The following is a 13790-nucleotide window of genomic DNA, read 5'->3' on the forward strand; positions in this document are numbered from 1 at the left end:
AGATGAAGTCAAGAGGAATAATGTTGGGCATTTTGACTCATAGTAAAGACTGACTTTCATTCTGAGTAAGGTAAGAATCCACTGAAGAGTTTTACACAGAGGAGTAACGTGATCAGACTTCAGTTAAACAGAATTAATCTGAGTATTGCGTTATTGTGTTGAGAACACAGGACCACAAGCAGGGAAACCAATGAGGAAACTATTGTAATCATCTAGGTGAGAGATGATGGTATCTTGGGTTAGGCTGGTATTTGATGAGTGTTAGGAGTCTGGGATTTGATTTTACTCTACTTATAAGGCAATGTATTAAACTGTAACTATTTCATAGATTCCAGCAGAAGACATGAGACTCTTGGGTCAGGGACAAAGGACTTTATTACTCGCGGCACAACAAACAGCATGAGCTTCATGTTTGTGTTGGTTGCCCCTGTCCTGCCAAGTCCCTTGGAAGCAATATGGATGGGCCCAGATGAATGATATATAAGTGGTGGGCACGTGTTGCAGCTGAGGAACACTCAGCTTAGGAAATTCATCTCATTTATAGTAGTAAGCAGTAAGCAAACTTGCTCTTTGTCCTGGAGGGTGACATTGCCTCATCGCTTCAGGTTGCTCACCGCAAATGCAATCCTAAGAAGTGTCCTGAGCGAGGAGTGGTCAGGGCCTTGCATTCTTGGCATACTTGGTAAGAATGTACAAGGACTCTCAGGTGGGTTGCCTGGCAGGTTGACCTGAGAAGTAGTCCAATTCTGGACATGTTTTTTAAGATAAAGTTAAGATTTTCTGGGGGCTTTGATTTGTGAGATATTTTTCTAAATGACCGACTTGTATTAGTTTATCTTGTTTGTGAACAATTTTATCTGCATGTATTGGGAGTACCTTATATTCACTTCCAGCATACTGAATACACTTCACCCTAACTAACTCTGAACTTCAAAGTAATATATTCAGAAGTCATGCTTGAAGATACTCGGGTGACAGAGCAGATTAAACATCTGAATATTTTACCTTATCTCAAAGTTGTCAACTAATAAGATAATGCACTAGATAATGTAGTTTATAAAAAGTAGTTAATTTATAATTTAACTTTTTTTACTAAAGAAAACATTATTTTCTTGCTGCAAATTCTACTACTTGTGCAATCGCCTTCTAGAAAATATCCACTTTCAAACTGTGGTTTGCATTCGTACAAATTTTCAGTTATACCCTTCTTTAACTTTACCAGATATTCAAGCATCCAAATTTACAAGATAATACTTGCATTATCAGGAAAAATCTTAATTTATCAAAGAACCAAATATGTAAACTTTGTATATAATGTTACTTCCTTCTTCATATAACAAAGATAATTAAAATAATATTCAAGTTGCTGCAAGCGACATTTTAGCAAACCAGAGTGTGTTGAACTTCTTAAATTAGTTTTTCAATCTGGGTAAGTTTTTTAGTTCTCTAGATTACAATTATACATAATCAATGAAGAATAATTACAGCTCGAGCTGCTAGAGTATGATCAGCAGAAAGCCTAGTTAATATGCTACGCTGAAATGTGTGGTACTGACGGAGCATTCCCTCATGCTGTTGTTCTCAATACTGACTAGCCATTAGAGTCACTCAATGCTTGGAAGGCAGCACAAAGAATACTAATGCCAGGCCCCAGTCTTGAAAATTCTAATTCAATTGGTTTTGAATGGGCCCAGGCCTTAGTGTTTTTTAAAAAGTTCTGTAGGTGAATGTAATGTTCAACCAGGATTGAGAACCACTGCTCTATTGAATTCCAAAATACCAGTCCCCCAAATTCAGTGGTTGCTTCCCAGTGTACTATGTCATTAGAAATATTGGAAATAAAATGGTTCTCATGGAGAAGCAATACTCAAATATCCTGAGTCTTTTCTTCTTTGTCTTTTTCTTCATAGAACTTTAATAATTAGTTTATCTTTCTTGCTCTTTCTCTCTGTATGTTCTAGACTTCCAAATCTAGAAAGTTCTGTCTATGCAAACTGCAGTATCTTCCAAATGTTAATAAGGAGACCCAGACCCCATCTAGCTGGGGGTTACTCTACCACTTATGGTTCCATGGAAATTGCCTCCACCATCTCGATTCCCTGACCTGCAGGAATCCAAAGCCATCTTCAAGACTTTTGCAAATTCTCAAATACATTCATTCTCCTAGCCTCTTCAGTTTCTTGGCTCTTGTTACCCTCTGCCTGACTTATGTGGATTGTGACCTAAAATTCAGTCCTTCTTTCATGCTCATATCCACTAAACAATCACTTGCATGGAGTATTCCTGAATTTTATTTCACTTTACTGAGCATTTTGGCAACAAGGAGAGAAAGAAGTGTCATTCTGAGAGAAACTGCTAATTGTCCTTCAATGTACATTCTCCCTTCCTTCTTTTTAGTAATTCATCACTCCCCTCCCTAAAGAATGTCTGTTTGGTAAGACATTCCTATTCCTAAAAGAAATTCTGATGACAGTCGTTGTAATACTATAAACTACATAAAGAGAAATTTGAACAAGAATTGATATATATATTAAGCCTTTATAAATACCAAGCAATTATTTTCTCTAGGATATTTTGCTGAGATAAAAACCTTATTTTTCTGTCTAAAAATATCTTTCAGAATTTGAAAATAGAAGATTAAGTGGCAAAAAACATGGACTTTGACTGTCTTGCATGTAAGCTACCTAGAATTGTTTGGAGTTTTATGTTTCCTATTTCAAGGTAAACAAATGCTGATACAACCAGTGTTGCCACTTATGCAGGAATAACTACTATGGCCTGGCACCAGTTACAGATGTCTCTGGTTTCAGCATTTTCCATTTCCATGATTGCTTAGGTTCTTTTCAAATTGAAATTTGATCATTGAGTAAGCTTCTAGCTATTGAATAACGGTAGAATTGAGTGATCTGGTAAATAAGAGATCTTGTTTTACCTGCAAGAGCTCATGTATGCCATGAAGTATAAACTGATGTTAAAGAATTAGAGTTTACAAAAATGTATGCCTGTGATAATGGTTGCATCTTTTTTATCTCCATATTCTCTTAGCAAGAAGATAGAGGCTTTCTACCTTTCCTCACCAGCTAGAGCTGTGACTTCATGTCCTAAACAACAGTGAGGCTGAAGGTAAGGGGAAGGGGAGAATGAAGGTGTTGGGGGCGGGCTGGTGGTGATGGTGTTAATGTGTATTTTAAGAGTGTGGCCTCAGAAACCAGATGCCCTGGGTTCAAATCTCAGTTCTGCCACTTAATATCTGTATGATCTTGGGCAACTTGCTTAGCCTGTTTATGTCTATTCTTTACCTATAAAGTGAGGAAAATGATAGTTCCCAGCTCACAGGGGCATTCTGAAGGTTAATACATGTAGTACACTTAAGCATATTTTATGTCATTACTTAGTTACTGTCATTCAGAAATTTCACTGACCGGGGTTGACACCAACTGACATTTTCGGTTTATGTGGGCAGAGTCTGATACATCATATCCCATCACCTCTGCAACTAATACTACCAATTAATGAAAGTGGCACATTTTGTTATCCAAGAAATGAAATGCAATCCCATTTGTTACAGAAAATTCCCCCTTACCCATACTTTCTGTAGGCGATTCACTTACTTTAAATGAGCGTGAAAATCCTGAGGGAGCCCTCTGTGTTGTCTTATATGTTACGGATGTCATTATATTCACAGTGATAGTGTGTACTTTTTGTGTTTTCTAACCACAAATACAGGAGATAATGCTACATTCACATTTTACTCAGCATTAAACATCTGGTACCAACAGAATAAACAAGAAAAAAACATGATTGTACTGTCAGAGTTAATAATTCAGGAATATTAATCTGCTCTTTTAATCGTATATAGTATATCATGCTTAATTGGCCCTTCTGAATTTTTCTCCTTTGCGTCACTTAGTGAATTTTGTAACTAGCATTTAAAAAAAAATAAAAACCAAACCAAACATTCAGTCAGGTGCATGGTTCTCACTTATCTCTGATGCTGCTTTGAAGAAACTGGTTTTGAGAACTTAAGAGAAAAAGTTTATCATCACCCTCACTGAACTACTGTTGAACATCAGCTTGATGGAAAATGACCCATGTCCCCAAAATAATGCCCTTGCAGGTGGGAAAGTTCCCATGACATTGGGACATGAGCTGTCAGAAGGGATATGCCGCATTTCAGCATTTGTGGGAAGGAGTGTTATTATGTCACTGTATTAGTGGCCTTGTAAAACAGTAACCATGATTGGAGAAGGGGCACCCAGCTGTTGTGGTGGAAGACATCGGCAGCCCTCTAACCACCACTGCTGAAAGAAATAAGATATGACAATATTTGAAGTTTAATACGGTGTCAGACTTACAGCCACCCTTTTGTTCAAAACCAATTCTAACTTTCGGCTTCTGCCTGCTGCATTTCATATTCCACACAGTAATTTCCTTTATTTTGCAGGATAGCATTAACTTCTGCTGCACTGTCACATTTTACTATGCATTAAGCATCTGGAATCAATAGACTAAACAACACAGAAAGTAGGATTATGCTGTCAGACATAATAATTCAGAAATATTAACCAGCTCTCATAATTATCAGTAGTTCGTCTTGTGTAATTGGCCCTCGATGTGCGTTCTGCACTTCTGTGTAACTCTCTATGTACCAGTATAAGATAATAGTGCCTAATCTTTCATGTAACTAACAGAGTTAATTTGGTTAAATGAAATCAGTTCATCAGCAATACTAGTTCCTCGACACAAAAAAATTAGTTAACCCCACACACACTCAAACACACGTGTACATACCCTATCAAACAAACACAAGACACTTATTGTGTACAGTAACAGATAAGGAAAGCTATTTAGCCTTAAGCAAACTTGAGAAAGGAGAAAAGTAAACCATGTTCAGGAAAACCTTGCCTGTGAAGTTAATGTCTATAGCTTGGTTCACTGCAAGCTTCAGTTTGAGACCATTCGCTTCCCTATTTAATTAAAACGTATTTGTCATCTGCTGTGACTCCTTACCTGTAATACTCAGGACTGTTCAAGATCTCCTTTATACCTGGTCTTAAACAGCTTTACTGCAATTTCGACGTGTCATTGCCAGTGGAGGACCAGTGTGTAGAATCCTGAGCTGAAGCAGTGAGCGCTGGTCAGAAGTTCTTGTTCTCGTAACATCCTTATTTGAGCATTGCAAGTTGAAAAAGCATCTAGTGTATTGGTCCTAGATAAACTTCTTAAATCACTAATTGATGTTAACATTTTACATGCTTCTGCAGTTTCCTGGTGTCTTCCCTTACTCTCAACTGCCATTTCTTTTGATTGTCAGTAGATCTAAGAGGACGGGCTGCTTTTCTCTTTGGTGATTTCCTACTATTTATGTGCAGTGGACTTTGAAATAATACAGAGCCTTGCTAAAAGTGAGTGCTGTGTAGGAGTAAATGTGCTCTGAGTGAGGGAGGGACGTTTCCAGATCAGCAAAGTGAATGAACTCCAACACACCTTCTTCTGTTCGATATATCCCTAAACAGGTTTAAAACACTTTTCTTGCTTTCTGTTTCTTCACTTGTTTCAGGTAGATAATGCTTGTTGCTATTTAAGCTTTGTATAGGGCAGATAGAATATTTCTAGTAAAACATAATAACAAACGCTATTTCCTTTCTGGTTTCTTAGTAGCTAGTTGCATAAATTAGCCCTTTTCATCTCTGTAATAAGGTTCCTAGTGAAAAGAAAAAGAGGGAAGTAAGTACTTAGAATGCAGTATATATGGCTTCCAAGCTAAGAATGAGGAAGTAGAAAATATTTATGAACCAGCTCATTTATTTTGGCAAATCTAACTCATGAAAGGAAGCGGAATAATACTACATTAAGAGAGTTATTCAACCTCTTCGAGACTCAGTTTCCCCATTTGTAAAATTAGAATAATGACACTCAACTAATAAAGGTTTTCTGAGGATTGTTTGTTATATAAAGCACTAAACATGATACATGAGAAATGCTTTATAAATTTTAAGTGTATAGACTCCTGTTTTCCTAGAATCCATTGAACATTCGTGCCCAGATTAGATGTAACCCTTTCTAGATTAAAATGGTGTAAGTTAAAAGATTAAATATTGCTAATATGAAATATTATGAATATTGAATTGACAAGATTCATTTTCCTTTAAACAAAGGCTTTCAAAAGTTTTCTGTTTTATGTAAAGCAATTTGATTGCAACTTAGAGCAAATTTAATATTTCCCCAAAGAATTTAATCAACAAGGAAACATTTTAAGACCTTATTTAGAGACAAAAAATTTTTAGGAATATATGTTGTAAAATAATAAAATCTTAACACTTCAGATGTGATTCCTGGTGCAAAAGTGGCAAGAGAACTCCTAAAAAGACACAATAAATCTAGATAATTTATTTTTAAAACATCTTTGTTTCTGTTTCTTTTTTTAGTTTAAAAGAAGTATGTTAAGTTCTTCCTATACACCCACCACTGTAATAGAAGCAGAAAATACAAATACAAAATAAGACATAGCCACTGACCTCAAGCTGTCAGATGTAATAGCACGTGTTTATCAAAACAACATAAATGCAGTGATAGAAATGGGTGCTACTCTTACTGGACCACAGATAAAGTGAGCCTGACTTGACCAATGCAGCATGAGACAAGGATGAGAGAGGCTCCCCGAAGGAGGTACCACCTCTATTGAGTCTAACAGGAGAAGTAGGTAAAGATGTGGGAAGCATTCTGGGCACAGCCGAGACTTGAGCCCAGGCCTGGTGTGTGCAACAGTGGGATGTGAGCAGGGACTACAACTATAGGTGGGAGGTAGAGCATGAAACTGAGAGCAAAAGCAAGACATGGAATCAGATCATGTAGAGCTCTATATGCCAAGTCAGGGAGCTTAAGTTAACCCAATGGACAGGTGAGTATTTAAAGGTTTCATCAGGGTATTCAATAGATCAGATCTGTATTTAGAATAAAACACTCTGACATTTGTGTGGAAGGCAGATTTAACAAGGATTTTGAGGATAAGATAATGCAAGGGATCCAGTGTAGTGACTTAAGTTGAGGGAAAATAAAGATCTGATTTAGGGCAGTGGCAAGTTAGTATCCTACTGATATACCCTCCACATACCTGATGCATGTGAAAAGACATACATACACTTTGAGGTATTGCAGCACTATCTGTAAGACTGGAAAAACTGTAGTGTTTTCATTTATGTTTAATACCAAGATTTGACTATGTAGGATCTTGTAATTGCAGTGGGGGATATCTGGGAGTAGCTGGAGGAATTAGAAAATTTGATTTCTTCAGATTCCTTCCAGTCATCTAATACTGAGTTCCCTCTTGCCTGACAGAGGTAGTGTTGCTGCTTTGTAAAGCAAGTTCAGTTAGGATGTAGTCTAAGGAAATGGACAATACTCCTTGGCAGATTAGCCCCGCATCGTTATCTTGTCCTCTTGTTCCCTGCTCCTAGACAATCACTAAAGTCATTTGCTATAAATTAAGAATAAGGCCAATGTATTGACTATCAACAGTATTGTTAAATTTTGCTCGGGAAATTCTATCCAATATAATAAGACAAGAAAAAATATATAATGGATATGGATACTGGAAATTAGCTGATAAATATCTTTTTTTTCCTTTTGTCAAACCTAAGGGAATCAACTGTAAAAACTATTAGAAATAATATGGGTGCTCAGTAATGTGGCAGGTTGTGAAGTAATTATAAAAATACTGAATTTACTGTGTTAGCAATAATCACCTAAAAATAATGGGAGACAATTCTATTCCCAACAATAAATAAAATTTAAAATATTTAGGATTAAGTTAACAAAATGTGTAGAAATTATGTGAGGAAAACTGAAATTTCTTACTATGTCTGGTAAAAACAGAGTTGAATAAATTGAATGAAATACAAAGTTTCTGAATTAGAGGATTTGCTATTTTAAACATGTGAATTCTACCCCAAATTAATCATAAAGTCATGTGAACATAATGAGGATGCTAATGGCGGAGATTTTAGAATGTAACACAACTATTCTAAATTTTTTGGTAAGCAAAATCGTGCCCAAAATTGCCAAAGCAATTTTGAAAATGGAAGCAACAGGAGTACTTTCTGTAGAAGATAGTAGCATTTACTATGAAGCAATGATAATTCCACCTATTTTTTTTTCTTACTGGCATCGCAGTAGTTAGACAAATCAACGGAACAGACTAGAGCAGTATTTATAGGTGCATATTTAGGAACACTAAGACTATAAGTTGTGTAAAGGTGTTAGGACTGCTCAGGATGCTTAATTTACTGAGATACATTGTGAATTTCTAAGTTATTGTACACAATAGTTCTCAGGCTTGACTTCAGAATGCTTTTTGAAATATGTCTTGCAAGATAAATCTTCTTACAAATTTGAGAAAAGCTAGAAGAGAAATAGATACACATTTGTATAATACTTTAAAGTTCCGCAAAAGGGGATACCTCAATTCATTTGGTAAAGGATAAATTCAATAAATGGAATTTAAATGAATGGGTAAAATTTGGAAAGAAATTTCAGATATACTAACATTCAAATTTAAAAACTAAAGCCGTAAAAGTAGCAGAAGACACGAAGATGAATGTGTACTGCCAATCAACATTTGACTGAAGGTCCAGCCTTAGTAACATCGGTTATCAAAGAATCTAAATTGACACATAGTTTTTGATTTAGGAGATTAGCCAAGATTAAAAATATATATCCTGTATTCATATACTCATAAAAACTGACCACAAACTAAGGTTACACTTCCTTTTTTATACTCAAATTTATGTGGCAAGAGCCCCCATCTTGCTTGACCAAAGGAAATCCAGTCATCACTAGGGGTGTTGCCCCATGTATCTTCGGGAATCTGCAGGAAATGTGCACACATTCCAAAGATTGGTTCTGGAGTTCACCTGCCGCACCCCTGGTCTCACTCTGGACTATTGTTCCACACCCCTGCTGGCTTTCTGTTGCTCCCCTTAAGCCACTTTATCCTAAGTGAGGAAATAGATTAAAGTTAATATACCTCATGCTAGTTGAGAACTAACTGTACTACTTATCTAGATATTCTGAAGACTAGGGAATAACAAATGAGTATTTCAACGCAAAAAACACAAATACAATACCTAGTAGATAGCACTCCGGGAATTCAGAAGCCTGGCCTCTCTACCAGAGGTAGCCTGCTGGCAGCTTTTCCCCTTAATCTTGGGTGTCACCATGTCTTTAAGCTCTGGGGTCCCTGCTAATAGGAGTACCCTTGAGCATAGCTCTTCTGTCCAAGGCCCATCTCTAAAGACAGGGAGAATAGAATTTTTTCTTACTTTATATTTGCATAATCAAAAGGCCAATTAGTTTTTGTTAGAACAAAAGAACAGTCTGTTCTCAAAGGCATTTTCTGCTATGCTTTAATTAACTTGTCTATGTCCATGTCTATATTATTTATGTTAGGAAGTGTAGTATGGTGGCTGAGAGTATAGGTTTAAATCTCAGCTTTGCCTCTTCTTCTCTAAATGGCCTTGGGCAGGTGACATAATTTCTCTGAACTTTCATTTTGTTTTCTATAATATGGGATTAATAACATCCACCTTTTGGTTATCGTAAGGATTAAATAAAACAATGTACATAGAAAGAATGTTATAGTGATGGTTCAGTAAATGTCAAGTATAGTAACAATGCACTGAAACTGAACATATGATTGTAAGCAACACATTTTAGTTTGAACACGAATCAAGTTTGATCATTCACTCTTATTCTGGAGAGAGGAAAAGAATATTTCAAAAATTTATTATTCTGTTCAACTAATTTGCACCTTAGTTTGTACCGTTTCTCTAAATAGTAAATACATGCTAAGTGGAGAAAAATGAGAAAACATGCAAACAAAAACACAAAAAAAGGCCTCCTTACAAGTATCACCTATATTTTTGCCCCACAGAAATAACCACTGAGAACATTTTGGTGACCCTTTTTCTCTTTCTGTCTGTCTTTGTGCCTCTTTCTGTTGTAGTCACTATCAACCAACCAAATTACCAGCAGAGAACAGACTACACACTCACATTGGGACAATTTGAGGAGAGTTTCATAAAGAGACTATTTACAAAGATGTAAACTGGTTGTAGGGAAACTAGAAGAGACAATGTAAACAGCAGGGAGCCTGTTAGTACCTCGAAACCTAAGGGGTAACGAGAGGGAGAGGTTCCTGGGACCTGGAGATATAGAAACTGTGTGAGGTGACTGTCTGGCCTTTTGGTGGAAAGACCCAACAGGCCCACAATGGCTTTCAGGAAGGGAGCTGGGGGAATAAACTCTTGCACCTCCCAGGCCTCCCCGCTACTCTCAAGCACCTGACAGTGCTCTTCCTGGACCAACCCAGCTGGAAGCCAGAGAGCAAGAGCCCAGGCTGTCACCGTCCACACAGTTCCGTCTCCTGGACGGATGCAGCACTAAAGCATGACTTTAAAATCTGTTGAGAGAGTAAGGACATTTCTGAGAGTGAGAAGGGGTGAATTACTCAGAATGCCAATAATGCCAGGGCAAGAAGCAGAAACTGGGACTGTTCGAGGCAAACCAGGCTATATCGTCATCCTATGGAGTAAAGTTGAGAATAAATCTGGAGGGGAAGTGGGAGATATGATGCTTTCTCTCATCCACACACATTCCTGTATAATTTTGTCTTGGTACACAAATTTTAAATTCTCTTTTAAATTTAGATGTCTATTGTGAATCCTTTTCTATATGATGCATATTTTTCTAAAACATAATTTTAATTGCCTAGTATTATGGTTGTACCAAAATTGACCTCATCTTTGGATATTTAGGCAATTTCTGATTTTTCCATTATAATGCTATGTTGAACATCATTGAACATAAATCATTGCATATCTGAAATTATTTAATAAACATTACTTGAGTGACTACTATGTGCTACACACTGAAGATGCAAAGATGAGTACAGTGTAGTTCCTGCCGGTTATAGTCTAGTGGTGGAGACAACTTCCCACAGCAGCCTCACCAGAAAAAATATGGGACTTCATACACTCAGAAAAGGTGCCATCCTCTGCCAGGTGGGGAGGAGGAACAGGTCATGATACTGGGCCCAGCTGTGGTCTTTGCCTCTGCTAGCATTTGTTGTCATCTCTGGGCTCCCAGGTGCCTCTAGATTCTGTTCTGTGGGGGTCATTCTTCCTGCCCATAGCTCCTTTGTCCATCCAGCAGTCAACAGGCTACAGTAGAGGGGGGCGAGTGGTGTGTTCCTCCTGTCCAGTTACCTTCCCTCATCAGGGAGCTGAGTGGACAGGCTTGGCTATCCTGGTCTCTTCTGGTCCAGGCTAAGGGCAGAGGTGTTTTATTTCCAGTAGATAGTGTTTGGAATCAAAGACCCAGGACAAAATACTGCCTTAGAAAGCACTGTTGGTTGAAGCCAGATATGCCACGGAGTCTGGGTGTGAATTACAGAGTGGTAGACCAAGAGCCTAAGGAGCCAGCTGGACACATTAGAGGAAGAGCATGTAGACAAAGTGAGTAGCATCATTGTCTTGGCAAATATGAGAGACATTGGGTCAGGGCTTATTGTCAGGTTGTTTGTGTATGGGGTAGGCTGAATTCAACTTGAAGATCCCTAGAGAGGGACCGGGAGGGGTGATGCCAGACTCTATACACCCAAGTATTGTCTCTCCCAGAGCCGCCTGACAATAAAATCTTTGTCATCATAGACTGATTTGCTTTTGTTTCTTGCCTCCCTTCTGACTTCTCGCCTTTGCTTCCTCATTGGTTCCCTCTGATTTTCCTCTAACCTGCTGCCCCTCCCACCTCGCAGCCTGGGTACCTGCTCTGTCTTCAGCCTGGACTGTTCTTCCTCCAGATCCTTGCATAGCTGGCTCCTCACCCTGCAGGTGCAACTCAAATCCCATTTCTAAGAGACGTGTTTTCTTTTGCATCTCAATTCAGTTTAGCCCCGCGTAGATACTCTATGTCAGGACCTTGTGTCATTTTCCAAGTAGAATCTGTCACCTCCTGAAATTCTCTTGATTACCTGGTGACCTGTTTACCTAGCATCTCTGTGATGTGTTACCTCGGCCCTCCCAGGGCTCTCCTGTCTTACTCTGGCTGTCACTCATACATGGAAGGGCACCTGGTGTGTAGATCATGTGGGTATCCATCTCTGGATGAATGAATATGGGGTGGGTTTGCCATTGAGGCCCTTGCTCTGAGAGCTAGTTATTTTGTTTCCACTCTTAGCAATATATAGGTCTTCTAGGGAAGGATTTCTTAATTAGGTTAGCATGTCTTTTAGAGGTGTAAGCGTAACAGAAAATTTCCTTTGAATGGTTCAATTCATTCCCATAGGAAAGCTGATAAATAGAAAACTGTCTTCTTTGCTTAAAGATATTGATTCATTACCTTTCCATATATGAAATAATGACACTAATTCAGGAACCAGGATGACTTCTCCCAGATACATTATTTGCCTTGAAACAGCAACTTGGGTTAATCCACTATGGGTATAATTTCAAATATCGATTTTTTAATTTATGAGGACATTTTCAATTTCAAACATTTAGGGTTTCCAGCCTCTTTCTGTCCTTCCTATGCCATAGCAAGTGGATCAAGACAAGAGGCCAGAATAAAGATAATTTTAAAACATCCTGGGCTGATTTTTAAATGGTTGATTTTTCTTAGTCCAAAAATAATGTGAAATGTTATTCCGAAAGCAGAAGTCACTCAGAGCCCATGTCATAATCTTAGTCACTTGCCCATTTATTTAACAATTCTATACAGATGTTTATACTGATAGATAGATAAATGCTGGACAGCATGTATCTAATTAGCAAATATAAAAAATTAGAGAATTTTAATAAAAATATAACTCCTAGAGCAATTTTACAGAAACATGAAATGCAATGGGCTTTTCCCTTGTCTCCTTGTCTTATTTCAGCTAGAGGTTGGTTGTTTAAAGGCAATGATTAGTTGTGTGCTTTCCTTAATTCTTGTTAACTAATTGAATCTCAATAAAATTTAATACAATATATAAATACAGGATGAATACTTTTAGCCAGGCACATTTATAGGTAAGGCCGTCTTTAGTTTTGAGAGGACAGGTGCCTTTGATGCTTTTGATGCTTTTATAAAGGGAGTTGGAATGTTCTGCTCTAGGGCATTCATCCTCCATCTCACCGTGGGCCCTTGCAACATTCTCGAATGCCACTGCGCATCTGGATGGTGGTGGGCAAAGAGTGATGACATATCTCGGACTCTTTTCTATCTTTTCCCTTTATGCACCTTTTTCTTTTTTTAAAAACCATGCAGATGTAACTGTAAAATCTTTATTCTAACGAGAGAGCCGAGAGCTTGGGAGAACCCACCTGGAAAATCCTCTTATTTTTAATATCTTTCCTGCTTTCTTTATAGAAAGTTCGTCAAGCTTATAGGATAGGGAGAACTTAAATGGAAGTAACAGAGAAGTAAAAATGGAGAAAATAGGCCAGCAAGAAATCATAATAAAAATACCAATTGAGATGGAAGATGGAGTCAGGAATCTAATAATAGTTTCCATCTCTCTGTTGGAAAATGTTTGTTAGTCTGTTTGGAAGGATCTGTGATCCACCTTTATAAATAACCCTATGGTGAGATTTTCTTATTTTAGGTGTTTGGAACTTTTGCCTTGATAATCACAGGATAGACTTTTCATTCTGAATAACAAGGGATGACTGAGAAAACCTGTAGGAAAGTTATTGGTATTCATAATCTACAGAATAGGGAAAGCTGGTATTTCATGGTATTCTTTTTTTTTTCTT

General features: G+C 37.7%; 1 long non-coding RNA gene across 2 annotated transcripts in view; it reads left to right on the top strand.

Moving 5' to 3' along the window:
• The window catches only part of LOC124227984 (uncharacterized), a 173378-nt gene that overhangs the window by 48266 nt on the left and 111322 nt on the right, over positions 1-13790 (top strand). For both annotated transcript variants that reach the window (XR_006885598.1, XR_006885597.1), the window contains exon 4: positions 3046-3123. This is a non-coding gene — a long non-coding RNA (uncharacterized LOC124227984). The remainder of the gene's footprint in view (positions 1-3045; positions 3124-13790) is intronic.

Source organism: Equus quagga, chromosome 16 (genome assembly GCF_021613505.1).
Source record: "Equus quagga isolate Etosha38 chromosome 16, UCLA_HA_Equagga_1.0, whole genome shotgun sequence".
Lineage (NCBI taxonomy): Eukaryota > Metazoa > Chordata > Mammalia > Perissodactyla > Equidae > Equus > Equus quagga.